General features: G+C 45.1%; 1 long non-coding RNA gene across 1 annotated transcript; it reads right to left on the minus strand.

The window, feature by feature from the left end:
- Positions 1-1,386: 1,386 nt before the first annotated feature.
- LOC113912266 lies at positions 1,387-18,965 on the minus strand. The gene is made up of 3 exons (XR_003516765.2): positions 18,911-18,965; positions 9,685-9,865; positions 1,387-1,612 (listed from the first exon to the last, which is right to left on the minus strand). It is a non-coding gene; the product is annotated as an uncharacterized LOC113912266 (long non-coding RNA).
- Positions 18,966-20,750: the final 1,785 nt, after the last annotated feature.

Consider the following 20,750-nt stretch of genomic DNA (forward strand, 5'->3'; position numbering starts at 1 on the left):
AGTGGCCGAGTACTCACTAAGAGTATTTTCCTCCGGGGTGTCCTGCGCATGATGTGACCTCTTCCCACTGCCTTGCATCAATCCCTTGCTTCACTCACTCACCTACTCAACCAGCATCCCTTCAGCATCTAATCTGTAAACGACAGTCCATCAGGTGCTGTGCAGAACTGAATAATGTGCAAGACATGGCTCTACACATTTATAATCTAGTCCACTGATACAGTTAGGCTGATTTCAGCTGCAAATCGCAGAACACATGATGAAAACATTACTTAGGAAATAGGGATTTATTTTTTTACAGAACAGGGAGTCTGGAGACAGGGAGGGATAGAAGATCAGCAGCATCGGGGCTCAGGGGGCAGCTTCCTGAGGGCTGCACCATGGTAGCGAAGCCTCCCAAAGCAGGAGGAAGGGGGCGGTGTGCATGCACATCAGTGTATGTGTGATCTGTGTGCTGCGAATTGTGTGTGGACATATATATGTTCTGTGTGGTCTGTGTGGTATACATTGTGCTGTTGTATGTGCGTGTTTGTGTGCGGTGTGTTTTGTGTGTGGCACGTGGTGTGTGTTCTGTGTAGACGTGAGCATGTGTGGTGTGTGGTATGTGCTGTATACATGTGTGCTGCATGTGTAGTGTGTTGTGTGTATGTGCTGTGTCGGGTATGTGTTGTATGGGTGTTGTATTTGGTGTGTGTGGTGTGTGTGCATGTGTTGTGTAGATGTGTCGTGCGTGTGGTGTGGGTTATGTCTGTGGTATGTGTGTTGTATATGGTGTGTGTGGTCTGTGTCATATGGATTGTGTTGCTGTGTGTACGTGTGTGCGTTGGGGATGGGTTAGACTGCCTTCTCTGAGTGTCCCTCTTACTGGGGAACACGGCCATACTCCAAGAGCTTCCATCAGCTTCCACCCCTGCCCCCACTTCCCTGCCCACCACTGCAGTCCTTTGCCAGAACTACCCTGAGGGGGTAGGTGGGGGGACGGGGTCCCTCCCTGCCCTTTGCCAGGGCACATTGGCATCCTGCTACAGCAAAGGAGGGGACAGGCTGTCAGGTGGGCCAGCAACAGTTCCTCCTACCATAAGAAATGTTTCCCAGGCAGATTTTTATAATCTTCCAAAAGTGTTTTTTTTTTTTAAGGTTTTATTTATTTATTTGACAGAGAGACACAGCGAGAGAGGGAACACAAGCAGGGGGAGTGGGAGAGGGAGACGCAGGCTTCCCGCCGAGCAGGGAGCCCGATGTGGGGCTCGATCCCAGGACCCCGGGATCATGACCTGAGCCGAAGGCAGATGCTTAACGACTGAGCCACCCAGGCGCCCCTAGTAGGGACGTTTTAGGAAAGGATTGCCCGAAGCAGAGAGAAGATTCATTAGTTCAGCATCTTTAGTTCACTGATTGATACCATCAGTGTCTCCCCAGCTCCGTTCCCACCTGGGTTAAACGCAGCCAGCAAGGCCCCGCTCAGTAGGGAGTGAGGAGGAATACAGGCAGCTCTGGTAAGAGGTCAGAGCTCGGAGAGTCTCTGTCTTTGCTGTGGGCAGCCTTCCTCCACACTGGCTATCCTTCTTTAAGGCAGCAGCTGTGACCCACGGGAGGTACTGGTGAGCACTCCCTGCAAAGGAATAAAGGAAAGGGGACTTTCAGCAGACGGGACCAAAGGGGGCCTGGTGGGAGGGCCTGTGGTCTGGGTGGGCTTCAGAGGGGCAGGATGTGGACCTGGGAGGGGTGGGGAGGGGAGATACGGAGTGGGGAGGAGTAAGAGGGGGCATATGAATCTGGCTGAGCTTAAATCCAGTCTAGGAGTCAGAGTCGTAAGCATCTTTGCTGTATGATTTAAAGATCCTCAGTTCAGCTACAGAAAATAAGAGAAACAAGCAAAGACGGATGAGGCTGAACGTGGAAGCAAGCGGCTTAGGAGGCATGGGTAGACATGAAGCATTGCAGGCCTGTGTGTTCAAAGCAGAGCACGGAGAGGCCGAGAGCCAGGTGGGCACTGTCATTCCCAAGGCTCCTTTTGCATCAGGAGGCTCCGTGGTCAGGAGGTGTATTGGGCCCACAGGTCTCCACGGCCCTCTGCCCAAGCGGCTTTGCCTGTGTCTCCGTCAAGCAGCAAGTGCGGCTTGGCTCCCAACTCTGCTCCGGCCCCAGAACCACACGACCCACAACGCCCCCCCCCCAGAAAAGGGAGCAGTGGGGTGATGGGAGCAAGGGGGCAGGGGTTGGGTGGCTGGCTCTCCACCCCACTTGCGCCCAGCCTCGGGGTGCTCCCCTACCCCTCTCTGTTTTCTCCCTGCTCTTTGTCCTGAGTGTAAAACCGGTGTTAGCCCCGTGTAGCCAGGGAGCCTTTCTGTTCCTTGGTCTCTGTAACGGCTGCCTGGTGATGAACTTGGAAGTCATTTCCCATAGGAGAGGGGTTTTCACTTTATTCAGCAGGATTCGGTTGATCCGGGACCTTCCTTGTTTTAGCTCTGCCTGGATACACGGACCGTCAGGAAAGGCCAAAGAATGTATTGATTCAGTGCTAAAATATAGCAACAGATCTTAAAACAAAACATTGCTCTTCTTCCTTTCCTCCTCCTCCTCCCCCGTCGCATTCAAGATTATAAACCATTGCTGTAAGCCCTGCCCTTCCTTCTGTCCCCCTCTCCCCTGGTGGTGCAGGGGTGAGGTGGGGAGGGTAGACCCCCAAATATATACCGACCCCTAAGTTTCCTCCTTTATTATTAGGAAGCAGAAAAACCCAAACTGGCACCACGAATAAGAACATGCTTGCATTTCCTCTCTTTCCTTATTTTTACAACATCCCACCAATTGCCAAGAGCTTTTGTTTGTACAGAAACTTTAATCGTATGAATCATTTTCATAACAACTTCTACCCTGCTTTGGTTTCAAAACGTCCCTTTCATGTGAGAGATCAGTATTGCCATTGTCATTTAACTGCTGATGAAAAATAAGTCTCTGAAATGCGAAGTGATTTGTATCCTATCATGTGAGAGGGTAGCAGATCAGAAATTTGCATCCAGGCTGCAAACCCCTCATGGGTGGCCTAAACAGATTTTTAGATCTCTCATTTTTCTCACCTGAAAAAAACATTTTTCTAAAGGAAAAAATTCAAGACAGAGAACACACGTATAGGAGCCAGGCCGTAGTCAGTAAGGGGGCCACGCAGAGGTTTGGGGTCACGGGCTCAGGTTGGGACCCATGTGTTTTAGCCCAACTGGCTCATTTGAGTTTACCAAGCCTTCAGATCACACTGCCAGTGTGGAAACGCCGAGGGTGGGGAGCGAAGTATCTCCGTGGAGTGACCCCCCCAGACACATCCTGTTGAATAACAGGACCCCTGACAGAGCCACTCCATATTCTAAGTTAAAAGAGAGCTAAGGAACATCAGAACCGGGTGCAGTGAGCATGCTCAGATCGGGCCTGGGTCAGGAGAAATTGGCTATGAGGGACATTTAGGTTTACTTGGGAAGTTGGCATACAGAAAGGTAGTGGACAAGGTGAAAGTCCCTGGAGAGGTAGTGACTGTTCATTGAAAAGAGCAGTTCACAAAATGGCATGGACAGAACCAGCTCATGTGGGTAAAAAATCAATGTCCGTAGAAAGGATACCCTCTAGAGCATTAACAGTAGGAACCTGGATTGGTGTAAACTTGGCATTTTATTTCCTTATTTCTGCCTATTTATTCCTTATTTCTGTGTTTTCTAATATATATATATATATGTATTAGAAATATATATAAACATTCTAATACATATATATAAATAATAACACGTGTGTGTGTGTGTATCTTTGTAACAGTAAAAGGCTATCTTATTTAAAAAAATAATAATAATTTCCTGGGACGCCTGGGTGGCTCAGTCGGTTAAGCATCAGCCTTCAGCTCAGGTCATGATCCCAGGGTCTGGGATCGAGCCCCGCATCGGGCTCCCTGCTCAGTGGGGAGCCTGCTTCTCCCTCTCCCTCTGCCCCACCCCCCCAACTCGTGCTCTCTCTCTCAAATAAAATCTTTAATAATAATAATAATAATAATAATAATAATAATAATAATAATTTCCCTTAAGAGAATGAGGGAGTTTCTTGCACCAGTGCACCCATCGGCACGGGTGCCCCCTCCCAGGCTCCCCGCTCCTGCCCCCCCCGCCCCAGGACTCTGTATGGCAGCAGTTCACTCAGCCCACATTCCCCAAATCTGAAGTCACCTCACAGGGCCACCTACAAAGCTGCACTTCTCCAGGCCTCAGGCTGCCAATGGTCTAATAAGTACCCTGAAGGGCCCCTGTTGTGTTACCATTTCATTTTCTTTTTGACCCAAAGAGTGAAACTTTAGTGGTAAAAACTCAGCCATCACACACACACACACACACACACACACACACACACAATCCACTGTCAGTTGTTCCAAGAAGCTAAGTGTCAGGGAGGGTCCCAGGATCCTGCCTCCTGGGCATTGCACACCTAAGCCCCCCTCTTGTTTGGGGCCAGTGGTGGGATGCCGATCTCAATATTGCATGTTAGTTGAATGATTTCTAAGAGCCCTCCCCCCCCTTAACCAGAGTATCAAAGAACTCAGAGCCTGATTAGCTACAGTAGTATGTCAACAGGATTTGCCCAAAACTGATCGGGGTTCCAAAAGATTTTATCCTTTAAAATAATGCAATATTCCAAAAGGCAACTTGGCTTTATCTTTTCCCCCAAAGCTTTCTGAACCTGGGAAATATTAAGCTGATGCTTTAATTTCCCCCAAGAACTTATATGCACCTTCCCTTCCTACCCACAAAGTCTCTAGAGGGTGGGTCTCATTCTCCAGCAAAATTAGAGGCTTGAAAGCCAGACTACTGTCTTGAGAGAGGAGTTTCCAAATTCCTCAGCTCTGTCTTAGCACAGAACCAGGAGGGAGCCTGCACCACTTAGAGCAGTCCCCTGGGTTTGTGAGTCGGGAGGACAGTGGGAGGTGGGCTGGGCTACTGTGCCTGGGTTTCTTCATCCACAGAAAGGGGATGATATTAAATCACCTGATAAAATATCTGTGAAGGTTAAATGAGTTAATATACATTGTCCAGTGAGCACTTAATAAATGTCAGCCCTCATTACATGAGGTAGGGGGAGAGCTACACTTTATTCCAAGGGGAGCTGGTAGAGAGACATCTAGAAAGAAGCAAAAAGACATCTAATTTCCTCTGTCAGGGAAGCTCAGAAAGCAAAGAAAGGCACTGTTGCTCTCTACCCACCACCCACCCCTGCCCCTCTGAGGGAGAGTTCCAGAAAAGCATGTACAGGAAAGCATTAACGGGGGTAATCTCCAGATTAGTATGGCTGTGGTGGCAGTTCCAGACAAGGATCCAGGCAGTCTGCCCAAGAGGCTTGTCAAGGGCTTGGTGCAGAGCAATGAGATGTCCCATCGGGGTCTGGAGGAGGTGTGCCTAGGAGACGTGCTGGTGGAGAGAGGCTTGACTTTGTGTGTGTGTGTGTGTGTGTGTGTGTGTGTGTGTGTGTAGGAGGTGGGGGCTGACGATGCCAGGGCACTGGGGCATCCCCCAAGCTCAACAAGGCAGGCTGTGTGGGCATCAGGCACCCCAGCACCCAGGGACAGTGCCTGAGGGGCGGTGCCTACCAAGAACCAGCCTGAGGCAGAGGTTCTTCCAATACCTCACACTTACATCCCCTGAACCCAGAACAGCTCCACTCTGCCTTAGTTGGGTCCCAAAATGCTCACAGCCTCCCCAGTACCACCTGACCCAAAGAAAGTTCTGGAAAGGACAAGTTGGAATGAAAAGATAAGATGCTTTGACCCACTGCATCTTAATCCTGTCCACCAGCTATGCCATTTATGGCCATGTGGAGATATTGTAGAGTCCCTCTGCGGCCTTACAAGGGGCCTGAGTGAGGAACCTGAGTTCCATTCATCTCCAGGGACGTCCTTCTATGTTGGAAGGCACAAAGGCATAAAGGGAAGCTGGGGAAATGATGAATTTCCTCCCAATTACATCTCGGCTCAATTCTATTAGACTCGAGATACAGTTTCTGTGTAGAGGAAGGATTAACCACTTTCTTTGAAATATAAAGCAGATAGTAAAAAGCCACATATTGATGAATTAAAGCTCACTTATAAAATCCTCATCATCAACAATTAGATTTGAAGCATGTTAAAAAAATACAATTTATCTTCAAACATTAAATTGGAAATGATGTGTGCCGAATATGAACGTTAATCTCTGCAACCTTGGAGCTTTACATTCTTAATCTAGTTGTCGCCTGTTTTCTTAATCTTTCTGACCTTTCATCAATGAGCAGTTTATTGCTATAGGTTTTTTGCTTTATGGTGTAATTTTTTTGTTGTTGCTGTTGTTTTTAACTATTCTGGGATTGCATTGTGGAGTATACCTCCTAATGGTTTTAAAGCACAATCTCCGGCAAAATAAAGTCACTGCAGGTTAATTAAGAAATTTAGAAAATTCTTCCACAGACAAGTCTGTGTTCCTGAGTGGAAAGTTTATAATTAAGATAGATTCGGTGTCATTAGGATCATTTAAAATGCCAGCTCTTCAAAAACTGAAGATAATCAAATCAGTAGGGAGAGAACACTCTATGTGTTTACCTGGTTTATTGGATGAGCTGACCTTGTGAGGAACAAGGTATTTTTCGCCCCCCACCGTCTCTACACCTGTACAGTTTGATCTCTATTTCCAAGGCCCGAAAGATGCCTTAAGCCTTCACTTAAGCCTATCACTTTCAAGGATTAGAACCGTCTCATTTTCAGACCTTGCAAAGTCCAGACCCTCATGACTCAAAAGGCACTTCACTCGTCCAGTCGGAGCTTCCCAGGGCTCAGGCCTGACGCAGGTTCCGTAATGCCCCGGGGCAGGTGCGAGGAGTTAGGATGGAGACGGAAGGCTGAAAGGAGCTGCTTGTGCGGTATCAAGGGCCTCCCCGGCTTGTGGGTTCTTCAGGTACATGCCCGCCCAGCCAGGGACATCCCACACCACTGCTCTCTGGAGGGGGCAATGACGAGGTAGGCTTTGAGTCAGTCCTTGAAGCATGGGTGGCAAGGGCCCAACAAGGGGAGGGCCAGGGTGTACCTTCCAGGCCAGGCTCAGGTGGCTCCAGCGGGACAAGGCAGGGGCAGGGAAGGACCTCGTATTACTTTCCTAGGGCTCCTGTAACAAAGCACCACAGACTGGGGGGCTTAAAACAACAGAAATGGATTGTCTCATAGTTCTGGAGGCCAGAAGTCCAAAATCAAGGTGTTGGAAGGTTTGTGTAGGAGGCCCTAGTCTTGAAGCTCCAGTAGTTGAGGCTGACATCTTTGGTGTCCCTTGGCTCCCGGCTACATAACTCCAGTCTCTGCCTCTGTGGTCACATGGCATTCTCCTGTGCGCCCGTCTCTTCTCTTATGAGGACACCAACCATGTTGCCTTAGGGGCTGCGCTGCCTCAGTATGACCTCATTTTACCGTAACCAATCACACCTGCAATGACCTTTGTTCCCAATAAGGTCGCATTCACTGAGGTTCAGACTTCGTTTCTTTTTGGGGAGACACAGTTCAACCCATTACAGACCTGGAAAACCTTTGCTGGCTCCTCACAGCTTCATGTTTCAAGTCTAAGTATCAGTGGGGCATCCATGGTCCCTCACGGTCTACGCTCAGCTCTCCCTTCCAGGCTTATGGTCGGCCAGTGTCCCACTCACTCTATGCTCAAGCTTTGTGAACTTCTCAGTCGGGGGCACATGATGGTCTCTGTGGGCCTCTCCGTGCCTCCCTACCCCCTCAGCTGAGTAAACTCTTTGTATTTCAAGCTCAAAATCACTTCCTCTGTAGGACCTCCTTCAGCCTTAGGCTATCAGGAAGAAGGAACCGCCTCTGCTCCACTGTATTTTCTCCAGAGCTCCATTGTAGCACTCAACATGTAATCCTCCTTAACTAGGTGTGGTCCCTTTGTAACTGTTAATCATTCCCTATAGATTTGGGGCTCCTTAGATGAGAGGATTATTGGGATTGGTGGCTGTAGTCTCCACAAGCTCCTCAAAACCCATTTAATCCCTGGTCTAGTTGTAAAACACTGCATTTGGCAACTGGCCAAACAATGTTTTCTGAAAGAAGGTTTGAGAGGGTAGGAACACCTTCCTCCAATGTGGTAAAGAGAAGGAGCTGAACTCCAGCACCAGGCCTCTGATGATGGCTTCCAGAGTTAGGGCAGGGGTTAGCAAGTATGGTCTGGCAGGTAGCCAAAGAAAAGGAGAGGTCCCTGAAATGAGAGATCAAGGGTTCTGGCTACTTTAGAACAATAGGGCTGTGAGGAAGAAGGAGGTAGATGGGAAAGAAGGCAGAGAAGGAAATTCTAGGTGTCTGCTATTGGAGGGAAGAGGAGCCCTTTTGTTCCTACTGTTTTCCTGGAATCCTTAGAAGGACTCAAGGAAGGGATGGAATTTGATGGATGGTTGAGCATGTTCTAAGCGTGCTACACATAATCCGGAGTTAGTGTTGTTTGGTTAGTGATAGTCAGAGTATTTACAAAGACAAATGAAATGGCAGAATCACTGTATGATTCCCTATAGGAATTCACACTTGTCACTTTTGAATAGGATGTTTGGAAACCAGCGCATCCAAGAACAGATAGTCCCGCTGTATGGATAAGCAGCGCCATCTAGTGGCACTCTGAGCAAACAGTTGGTGGTCTGGAACACGAAGAGCCAAGTCCTGGTTCACATCAAAAACTCCATTTTGTAGGTGTTTGATATAATTTATTCCAGGCTAGGATAAAATTTGAATGAGAAAATACTTTTTGCACGGCTATAATGCCTTCAATTTAAAACTTTGAATGAGTGAAAGGAGGAAACAATATCTTTAGCTCCAACAACATTTTATCATTTGACAAATATTACCAGTTGCCTACCATGGCACTGGGCCCTGGACACACCGGGGGGTCAGCGTGGGCACAACCCTGCCCTCATGGGATGCAGTATGGGACGTTCAGAGTCATTTGTGCACACTCCGATATTTTAGAGAACCTGTTTCACACATGGGTACTCTAAGAAATTTCAGGGAGGGAAGCTTGAGTTTATACAACTGTCGAGAACATTCAAAAATCTGTTTTTTGGTAGGTGAGAAACTTCTTACTTTTGATTTTTAAATGTTGAGGTATTGGTAAACATTACCTCTGCCATCGCAATGGCAGGCTCACTCCTGTTCCTCCCTCCTCTCCTTGACTACAGGTACCCCCTTGGGGACTTTCCTCAGTCCTTGCCCCTCAAGCCCCATGACTAACTGTTGGGTCTAGCTTGACGACATATATCTGCATCTCCTCCCCGATCTCACGTCTTACTTGCAAATCCACATTTCCAGATGCCTATCATTCATCCCCTAGATGACCTGCAGGCACCTAAAACTCAACATGCCCAAACCAAATTCATTTTCTTCTTAAATCTGTTCCTCCTCCATTTTCTCCTTTGGTTTATTTATTTTTTTAAATGTTCATTGGATGGTCAGGTAAAAATATATACTTGCTCCTTCCTAGGAGCTAACAGTTGTAGAAGGTAGGCAGACATGCAAAGAACAACAAAGAGTTTCCACCTTTCCCCAATCCCAGGTGTGTGTATGGGCTGCTGCCGTATTTATTTCAAGCCTGGTTGGGAGGCATGGCATTCAAGGCAGGGACAAACGATCCCCAAGTCTTAGTGACATACCACAATAAGGGTTTGTTTCCATCCACACTGCCTGTCCAGAACAGGTCACCTGGGGCTCAGCTCACTGCCATCTCTCAGGGTTCTGGCTGCTGGAGTTTCCATCTCAACACATAGGTTCACAATCACCACAGCGGGGATGAGCAGATCTAGCAACTCATGCATGGCCTCTTCAAACATCCACCTGGAAGTGAGACAGTAAATTCTGCCATGTTTCATTGCCCACATCAAGGATATAAGGAATCATAATCCTACCGTACCCCTGAAGAAGAAGAAATGGAATATGGGTGAACTGCCCTTAATGACTCCCGTGGTTAGAGACTGAAAATGTGTTCCCCTAGGATGGGGAACACATGACTGGTGTCAGACACATGACTGGTGTCTGACACAGGCCTGAAAACCTAGGCACCTTGGCAGCAGGACTGAGTGTGTGGTGAGGTTGGTGTGCCTTCCCACCGTGTCCAGATAAGGAATGATGATGGTAGACAACAGTAAGCAGCACTGAGCTCACTCTTACCATGCGCCCGTCACTGTGCCAAGTGCTGTCCATACATGAACTCATGTCAGCCCAGACCAATCGCCCTAATCACTGGAGAGCTACAGGCTCCTTCAGAAGAAACCTGCTTGGATGATTTCTAGTATCTATGCCTTTCCAGAATGTTGTGCAAGTTGTTGAAATGCTGAATGCCCCCAGCAAGATTCATAGACCGAGTAACCACATTCTTTTGTAACAGAGCATCTTAGATGAGTAGGACCTTCCTCTACTCCCATTTTCCTCCGATTTCCAATTTTGTAGTACAGCTTCTAAAAGAGTGAGGTTGGCCAGCATTCTGTCTCCAGGAAAAACATTTGCACCCCCGTATTTGCAAAGTGGCCACAGAGCCACCTGGCCAAAGTACTTGAACTTACCCATCATTGGAGCTCAAACTGGGACAAAATTGTCTGATGGGCTGAGTGGGCTTTGATGGAGACTAGAGTGTAGAAGGAACACATACTCAGCACCTGAGTGTGGTGGTGGAGAGCAGTGGTGTAGGGGGCCAGGTAGCTAGCCTGATGGATAAGGCTTATATGTGGGGGTTGAAATGCTGTAACTCTTTGGAGCCACAGTGAGGGTTTCAGAGCTCCAGTTAGGGAGCAGCATCTTCATGGAAGTCTTTCAGCGTGGCCTCTCAAAGCTAAGAGAGGCCTGTACCATCATCATCATGATTAACATGTAGAGAGCTTTGCACAGCTCTAAATCCTTTATGTACACTCACCACCACCACCATGTGAAGCAGGTACTGTTATTATATTCATTTTCTGGATGAAGACCCCAAGGCACAGAAAAATAAAATGATTTGCAGAGCTCACACAGACAAGTGGGAGAGTCACATTCCAACCCAGTCAGTCTGGTTCCAGACAGTGGAGAACTATAAATATAAAAGACAAAATGAATGGAACTACGTTCTAAAGAGCAAAGAACCCCATCTGTGTAGGCTGAGATTGTCACATTTTCTTAACAGGGTGCATTGTTAAGTCTGGGCACAGGATTGGCCAAGGCAGAGGGACTTACTGAGGGAAAGGAAATGAAGCAGTGTTTATGGCCCTTTGAGTTGGCTTGACAGATGTAGACCTGGAGAGAACACAATGAATGGCAGATTTTCCATTTCCTGAGTGTGAGGGTGGCATGTGAGGCTAGAGGGCTGAGCAGGAAAGGCAGAGCAAACTCTCCCACGGTCTCACTTTGCCTGGGAGACAGGTTCCACTGGGAGGGAGAGCCCTGCAAGGAACGGGCAACATATCTCAACCTGGAAACATCTGAAACCAGAGGTGCCTAGAGTCTAATACAGGTAAATACATTTCTTCTAAACAGAGACAATTATGGTCAAAATTGAAAATCCTCAACAGAGAATCCAGATTTATAAAAAATTAAGTGGGCACTTTAGAACTAAAAAAACTGCAATGAATAACTCATTGGGTAAGATTAATAAGCAACTGGACATAACAAATGATAGGAGTCTTCAAACTTGCAGAAAGGTAAGCAGAAAATATCTAAACTGAAACATAACAAGAAACAAGAGTAGAAATAACAGAATAAAGCATGAGAAACATGGGGACATAGTCAAGTGATCTAAAATAATGTGTAATTAGATTTCTAGATGGAGAAGAGAGAGACTGGGAGAGAAGAAATATTCAAGGAAATAACATCTGAGAATTTTCTAAAACTAAGGAAAATATCAATCAAGAGTCAAGTAACTCAATGGACCACATAAGGAAATACACAGATAGCAAATAAGCATACGAAAGGATGCTCAACATCACTCATCATTAGGGAAACACAAAACAACAACGAGCTATCACAACATTCCTATTAGAATGGCTAAAATCCACAAAACTGCCAAAGATGCAGAGCAACAAGAACTCTGAATCCTTCCTTAGGGAAGGCAAAATGGCACGATCACTATGGAAGACAGTTTGGCAGTTTCTTCAAATGCTAGACATGCTCAGGGCGCCTGGGTGGCTCAGTTGGTTAAGCATCTGACTCTTGGTTTTGGCTCAGGTCACAATCTCAGGGTCCTCAGGTCCTGAGATCAAACCCTGTGTTGGGTTCTCCGCCTCAGCGGGGAGTCGGCTTCCCCTCTCGCTCCCTCTGCCCCTCCCCCACTTGTATATGCTCTCTCACTCTCTCTCTCTCTCTCTAAAATAAATAAAAAAATCTTTTAAAAAAAATGCTAGACATGCTCCTCCCATACAACTCAACCGTCATGGGCCCAGGCATTTACCCAACTCATTTGAAAGTGAATGTTCACCCAAAAACTAGAACCAAATACCCAGTGAAGAAAAAGCACACTCAAAACAGCAGGAAACTCTGTGGGATTTTTTTTGATTGCCCCTGCCCAATTCCCTGCCCAGCAGAGGGCAACACACTTGGAGGGGAGCTTCCTGGTTCCTGTGTCCTTCCTCCCTCAGGAAAGAAGGAAGAGAGTTGTACTTGTTTGCAAAGTTCAGGTTTCTCAGGGAGCCTCTGGGGGAACTGCTTTCTACTTACACTGACTCTGAGAAGAAAGGGCAACAGTGGCATTGTTCAGATATAGTTTGGAGGCCACTAAAAGTACGGTGAGCACCAGGGCACCTGAAAACCACAGGAGCGCTGCAGACGCACGGGCCCTTGGGGGCAAGAGATTGCAGGCAGAGGGACGGAAGGACACAGGGGAGGCCCTGAGAAGAAACAAGGGCAAGCCTTCCCTTCCTTCCTCCTCCAGCCCCTAGGAACCTCCATTCAACTTTCTGCCTCTATGAATCTGACTCCTCAACGTACTTGGTAGAAATAGATCCAGGTAATATTTGTCCTTCTGTGTCTGGCTGGGACTTCCCTTAGCATAGTATCTTCGAGGTTCATCCATGTTGTGGCATGTGTCAGGATTTCCTTCCTTTTTAAGTCTCAGAAAGGTCCCCCTGTATGTAGAGACCACATATTGTTTATGCATCCATCCATCAGTGGACATTTGGGTTGTTTTCAAACTTGAGGAACCTGGCGGGTATGGGGAGTGAGGGCAGTCTTATGGAGGATGGTGCCCTTAAGCTCTAAAGTTTGGCCTACTTCTGGGTACCACTGCACTTTATTATTTAATGCAGTCATTTTACTGTCTTTTAGTTTTATTTTTAGTAAGCAGTTAGGTATCTGGTATTGACATATAATGAGAAATATTAGAATAATGAGAAATTTGTTCCTGGTTAGCATTTCCTTGCAAACATTTAAATTTCAGGTATCGATTACCCCTGAGTAACTTGTATTTGGAAAAGTCTGTAAATACAGTGTTTAGGGATGTTCATCATAGACTCTTCTAAGATGTAAGTCTTGGAAACAATCTACATGTCCATTCGTGGGAGCATAGACAAACAATGGCTTTTGAAGAAATGCAAATTGCAAGCCCATTTCTAGAGGATCCTGAACATAAAGATACATTTCCAGGTGAAAAGGTCTACAGAAGAAGCTCCTTTATTTTCTAAAGTTTGGGTTCCTCCCTTAAGGGAAAAGGAGCATTTTTTCCTCTCCATCCACCTGTCTGTCTACCCCTTTCCTCGAAGAACAGGAAATGCTAATCCCATAGGTGAAGGCGTTGGTGAGGTCACATTTGTTGGTCAGTAGAGACAATGGGCATTAAAAGGGCCTATACTTATGTGGGATTGAGCTGTCAAAATTATTTAGGGAAGACCCAGCTAGCTCTTGCTCTCTCTCCTCTCTCTCACTCTCTCTTTTACTTGGCCTTCTCTTCTGCTAATTCTCCTCTATAATCTCTCTGCTTATTCCATCAGCAAGCTAATCCAAACCTAGGTGTCCTCAAGTACTGGTCAATTCTCTCTTCCTCTTTCTCATCCCAATCTGAGCGTGCTCATCCTTGTGGCAGGCAGAGTTCTAAGAATAATCCTCAATGACCGTTGTTCCTGCTGGTGGAAAAATAAATATGATGAAATATTATTCCTGTGATAATAATGTCATATCACCATAGAGAGATTACCTGCATGAGCCTAATCTAATCACACAAGTTCTTGAAAGTAGAGTTTCAGGGCATCTGGGTGACTCGGTCAGTTGAGCCTCTGACTCTTGATTATGGCTCAGGTCATGATCTCAGGGTCGTGGGATCGAGCCCCATGACGGGTTCCTGGCTCAGCAAGGAGTTTGCTGGTGATTTTCTCCCTCCCTCTCCCTCTGCCCTTCCCCATCTCTCTCTTTCTCTCTCTCGCAAATAAATAAAAAATCTTTAAAAAAATTAAAAATAAAGTAGAGTTTCCTCAAGCTGGACATAGAAGGGGAAATCAGAGGGCTCTGCAGCATGAAAACGGTGCACAGTTGCTGGCTTGAAAATGGAAGAGACTATGTGTGAATACCAGAGAGCGGCTTCTGGCCCTGAAAGCGACCCCAAGCCAATGTCCAGCATGGAAAAGGGTACCTCAGCCCTGCAGCCACATAAACCTGAATTCTGCCAATGACTGAATGAGCCTGGGAGTGGATTCCACCCCCTGCCCAGAGTTTCCAAAGAGTAGCCCAGCCTGGCCAGCACCTCAATTACAGCCTTTGGGACCCTAAGCAGAGAATCCACTGGAACCCGTTAAGACTTCTGACCTACAGAACTGTGACTTAAATGAGTGTTGTTTTAAGCTGTGAAGTTTATGATAATGAGTTACACAGCAATAGAAAACTAATACAATGATCTTACCGTCCAAAGAGCATACACTGGTGGGATTCCACTAAGACTCTGCTTTCTCATCTACCAAATAAAGACGATGATGTCAAATGGGTTTGTTGTGGCTTCAAAGAGATAGTGCATATGGGGAAAACTTTGTAATTTGCAAAGCACTACATAAAAATGTGAATATCTTTGTTGACATTACTGAGCACGTACTTGAACTGGGCTCAGATGGCCTGGTGTTGACACTTTTCCAAGGAAGAATAGGGCAGTGTGAAGACTGTAGAAGTGAGGGACGACCGATCCTGCATTTTCATTCCTCTTTGCTGTTTCCAAAGGCAGACCGTCCTTCTAGGTATTTGGAATGTAAATCATATCAGAGAATGAGAGCATCTTTGGCAAGTACACTGTTGTCAACTGTTTGTCTTCTCCCCTCAAAAAAAAAAAAAAAAAAAAAAAATGTAGGACAGAGATTGTCCCGCTCCTTGCAGTTTACTTGTCTGTGTGTCGGAGATGATCTTTCAAGGCCATCTACTTCCGTGTGCCCTGTGGCATTACTGCCTGAATCGCCCCTTTTGGCCAGGACCAGGCCTTCTTGTGTCTCAATCCAGGGCCCCCTGGGTTTCATGGCTATTAGTTACTCTTTCTCCTTGCCCTGAGGTGTTCAGAGATAGTCCCATTTAGCTTTTGACTCTGCTTATTTTCCTGTCACATTCTCCACATCATCTAACACACATCCATAGACATGTTTCGACTGGTTGTACACATAAGTGGGACAAAAAGCAGCATTGTTACACATAGGTTCTCTGGATAAGCAAAGTCCAGCTCCTGCATATTTGTTAAGCAGATTTTTTTCCAAAAAAGGAATTCATTACATGCTTGACCATACCTAATTTAGGAAACAATAGGGTAACAGTAATATCTTCTGAAATAAAGATGTGTATACTTGCTTCCAAAAAGTGAAGGATCTCTTGAGGATTTTTCCATCAATTGAAAAAAAAAAAAGGACCAGCAGAAGGAAACATATTTGAACCAGATCTCTCTCTCTCTTTCCCTCTCTCCCTCCCTTTCTCTCTCTCTGTATATAGATAGAGAGATAGATGATAGATGATAGCTAGATATCCACCTTTATCTATATAGATATTTCAATCTATTATTAAGCAAATATTTGAAGTGAAAATATATTATTATTATGACTATACTTATTACTTGAGGAGACTTTGCTCTTTTGTTTCATTTTGTTCCCTCATTAAATTTAAATATGCACAGTATTTAATAGAATGTGCCAGATAACACAGGAGGAGCCTTGTTAGAAGTTAGGTCAATTAATGTCACCTAACATTTTGATCCATGCAGACAATCCTGAAAACTCAACTGGATTCGTTTAACTATTCACTCAAAAGGTTTATGAACCACTTCCTTTATTTTTTTTTTCTCCTTTTATGACATGTATTCTGTTCCTTTAGTGTTCCTTTAGTGTAGATCCTACTTTTTACTTTACTTTTTCCTGTACAAGGAAATAAATGCCTTGAAGGTGGGGATCAGGTCATAATTATTTCTGCACCTCTTGCAATTCTTGGCACAGTGTCTCACTCAGTAGATCCTTATTCGGTTCAGTATTAAAAAAAAAAATCAAAATCACCAAACCACCTAAAGGAACCAGGCTGGTAAAAATCTAGCAATACATATATTTAAAAGAACGTGTCAATCAGGATGATTTTGACTGCATGTAACAGAAAAGACAACTAAAATTTGTTTCAATGATTTTCAGAAATGGATCTCACAGGACAAGCGATCTGGAAGTAGCTGGCTCCAGGTCGTTTAATTCAGTAACCCAGCAACATCATCAAGGACCCAGACTCTGCCTATTTCTATTTGCTTTCCTCAGTGGGTCAGCCCTGGTGGCCACAGAATGGCTATGCAATTCGAGGTACCGTATTCTCACACAGTAATGTCTAAAGGCCTTCCTTCTGTCCCTTTTTTGAAACCTGAGGAAAACCAGGTTAAACTTATGGCAGATCTTTCCTTGTGTCTCGGCCAGAATTCAGGATTTCTGTTTCTGGCCATGAACTAGTAAGAGAGACTAGATGTAACTTCCCACATCAAGCACGTGGGAAACTGGTCAAAATATGTGAAATGACATTTTTAGACATTAAACAACAGGCAATGAGGAGCTGGAATCCTTGAGGGGAGGGAGATGAATGAAGTGAGCCCTCCGTATGCTCAAGATTAGTGCATGGAGATAGGTTCCAGGACAAGGCACAGGAAGACGACTGGAACGGGGTCTGCTGGCCTCGCTGACTTGAGGAGACTGACATTGGGGTGTAGATGCCAGGCCTGCCAGGATTTGTGGGATAGGGTTCTAGACAGGAGGAGGCGAGCATTTCTCCAATGCCACAACCATAAAAATCCTCTACAGTCAAAGAACACTACCCGCTGATGTCCTTTGAAAGTATAGATACAAAAGTCCTCAGCAAATTTCAGCAAACTAAATCCAGTAATAGATAAAATGTGACGCATTAGCTAAGACGTTGTAACTACATGGAGTTTCTCCCAGGAATGCAAGGTCAGTTTAATGCAGTGGAAGATTAAAAAAAAAAAGAAAAGAAAGAAAATCCATATGAACACCTCAATAGTTACAGTAAAAGTATTTCAGAATAATCAACATCTATATGATCAAAACTCTCAACACACTAGGAAGAGAAAGAAACTTCCTCAACGTGACAAAGTACTTCTACAAAAATCACTCTCAATGGTGAAAGATGCATTGCTTTCCCAATCTGATTATGAAGAAGGCAAAGATGTCCACTCTCATCACTTCTATTAAACATCATACTAGAGCTTTTAACCTGGGCAACAAGATAAGAAAAAGAAATGAAAGGCTTTAAGATGGAAACAGAGAAGCAAAACTCTTTTTTTTTTTTAAGATGACATGACAGTTTATGTAGAAAATCCTATGGAATCTGCAAAAAGCTACTAATATTAATAAGTGAGTTTAGAAAAGTCATGAGATACAAGGTTAATAGATAAAAATCATACGTGCTCCTAGTAATAAATAGTTTGAAATTAAAAAAAATTTACAATAGCATTGAAAAACCATGGCATAGTTGGTGATAAATTCAACCAAAAACAGTGTGTGCAAAACTTATACATTGAAACTTTATATAAAACGTTGCTCCAAGAAATCACTGAAGACCTTTGTAAATAGAGAGAGATAGGCTGCTTCATGCATTGAAAGACTTAATTTTATAAATGTTAATTGTCTTACAACTAATCTATAGATCCATGCATTCCCAATTAAAATCCCTGTAGACTTTTGTGTGTGATAATTGACAAACACGTTCTAAAATGTATATGGAAGGAGCAAGACAGCGGAGGAGTAGGAGACCTGGATTTCGTCTGGTCTCAGGAATTCAGCTGGGTAGGGATCAAACCATTCTGGACACCTACGAACACAACAGGAGATTGAAGAAAAGAATAGCAACAACTCTCTGAACAGAAAAGCCACCGCTTTCTGGAAGGTAGGACGTGTGGAGAAATGAATCGGATATTCGGGAGGATAGACGGCGGGGGAAGAGGGTGCTTCTGGCAAGTGACAGAGCCGCGGAGCACAAAATCGGAACTTTTAGAAGTCGGCTCCGCTGAGGGACATCGCTCCAGTGGCTAAGCGGGGGGTGGAACCCTCACAGGACAGTGTGGTCTCAGGACCCTCGGGGTCACAGAATGACGGGGGTGCCTGAGTGCGGCAGAGCTCCCAGGTATCGGAGCGGGGAAGCCAGCTGCAGAGACAGAGCCGAGGAGCGGGCTCTCAGCTCAGGGTTGCCATAAACTGTGATCCGCGGCCCAGTCGGGCCACTGCTCCTCCAGCAGGGACCCAACAAGCAGCAGAGCTGGGGAGACTCCCCTTCCTCCCTGGGGAGGAGCGGCGCTGGACCGCACCTCAGGAATCTGCTGGATTTGGAGATTCCAAACGGGGTTGTGTGCCAAAGATAGAAAAGCTCTGTCACAGGCCGGGTGAGCACGGAGTGCGGCCGGAGACCGGGGAGACGGGAGTAACTGACCGCTTTTCTCTGGGGGTGCACTGAGGAGCGGGACCCCGAGTTCCGGCTCCTCTGGGGCAGAGGTTGGGAGGCCGCCATTTTCACTCTCGTCCTCCAAAGCCGTATGGAAAGCTTGCAGGGAACAAAAGCTCCCAAGAGCAAACCCGAGCAGATTACTTGGCCCGGACCCAGCAAGGGCGGGGCATTTCCGCCTCCGGCAAAGGCATTTGGGAACCACGGCAACAGGCCCCTCCCCCAGAAGATCAGCAAGAACCGCCATCCAAGACCAAGTTTAATGATCAATGAGAACGGCAGAACTCCAAAGCTAGGGGAATACTGCACATAGAATCCATGGCTTTTTTTACCATGATTCTTTAGTCTTTCAAAGTTAATTTTTTTTTAACTGTCTTTTTTTTGTTGTTGAATTTTTCTATTTCCCTTTTTCAACCAACATCTTATCAATCCCTTTTTTAAAAAAACATTTTTATTTTTCATTTTTAGAGTCATATGCTATCCCTTCATAGTACTTACCCTTATTTTTGGCATATATATATAAGTTGTCTTTCTTTAAAATTTTGAGATACTGTTTCTTCTAACAGATCAAAATACACCCTAAATCTCTAGTGTATGGCTTGGTTCTAGTCTCCGGCCTGATCACATTCTCTCCTTTTTATTTTTTTAAATCCTCTTCCTTCTTTTTTCAAACAACTTATTATCTTATCAATTCCTTTTATAAAATTTTTTATAATTTTCATCTTTACAGTCATATTCCATCCCTTCATCGTATCAACCCTTATTTTGTACATATATAAGTTTTTCATTCCTTAAAATTTTGGGAGGCACTTTCTTCTAACAGACCAAAATACAACCAAAATCTAGTGTGTGACACTGATCTAATAAGCACCAGCCTGATCATATTTGATCATATTCTGTTTTTTTGTTTTGTTTTGTTCTGTTTTTGTTTGTTTTTATTTTTTTCTTTTTCTTTTTTCTTTCTTTCCCTTTCTTTTCCCCTGGCTTCAGGTCTTTTCTGATTTGTTCAGAGTACATTTTCTGGGGACGTTGTTACCCTGTTTGCATTTTGTTCTCTCATTCATCTTTTCTCCTCTGGACAAAATGACAAGACAAAAAAAATCACCTCAACAAAAAGAACAAGAGGTACTACCGTCTGCCAGGGACCTACTCAATACGGACATTAGTACAATGTCGGACCTAGGGTTCAGAATCATGATTTTAAAGATACTAGCTGGGCTTGAAAAAAGCATGGAAGTTATTAGAGAAACCCTTTCTGGGGAAATAAAAGAACTAAAATCTAACCAAGTCGAAATCAAAAAGGCTATTAATGAGGTGCAATCAAAAATGGGGGTGCTAACTGCTAGGATAAATGAGGCAGAAGAGAGAATCAGCGATATAGAAGACCAAATGATGGAAAATAAAGAAGCTGAGAAAAAGAGAGATAAACAACTACTGGATCACGAGGGCAAAATTCGAGAGATAAGCGATACCATAAGATGAAACAACATTAGAATAATTGAGATCCCAGAAGAAGAAGAAAGAGAGAGGGGGGCAGAAGGTATACAGGAGCAAATTATAGCAGAGAACTTCCCTAATGTGGGGAAGGAAACAGGCATCAAAATCCAGGAGGCACAGAGAACCCCTCTCAAAATCAATAATAATAGGTCAACACCCCGACATCTAATAGTCAAACTTATGAGTCTCAGAGACAAAGAGAAAATCCTGAAAGAAGCGCGGGAGAAGAGATATGTAACCTACAATGGTAGAAACATTAGATTGGCAACAGACCTATCCACAGAGACCTGGCAGGCCAGAAAGGATGGGCATGATATATTCAGAGCACTAA

The sequence above is a fragment of the Zalophus californianus genome, chromosome 14, assembly GCF_009762305.2.
Source record: "Zalophus californianus isolate mZalCal1 chromosome 14, mZalCal1.pri.v2, whole genome shotgun sequence".
NCBI classification, from domain to species: Eukaryota; Metazoa; Chordata; class Mammalia; order Carnivora; family Otariidae; genus Zalophus; species Zalophus californianus.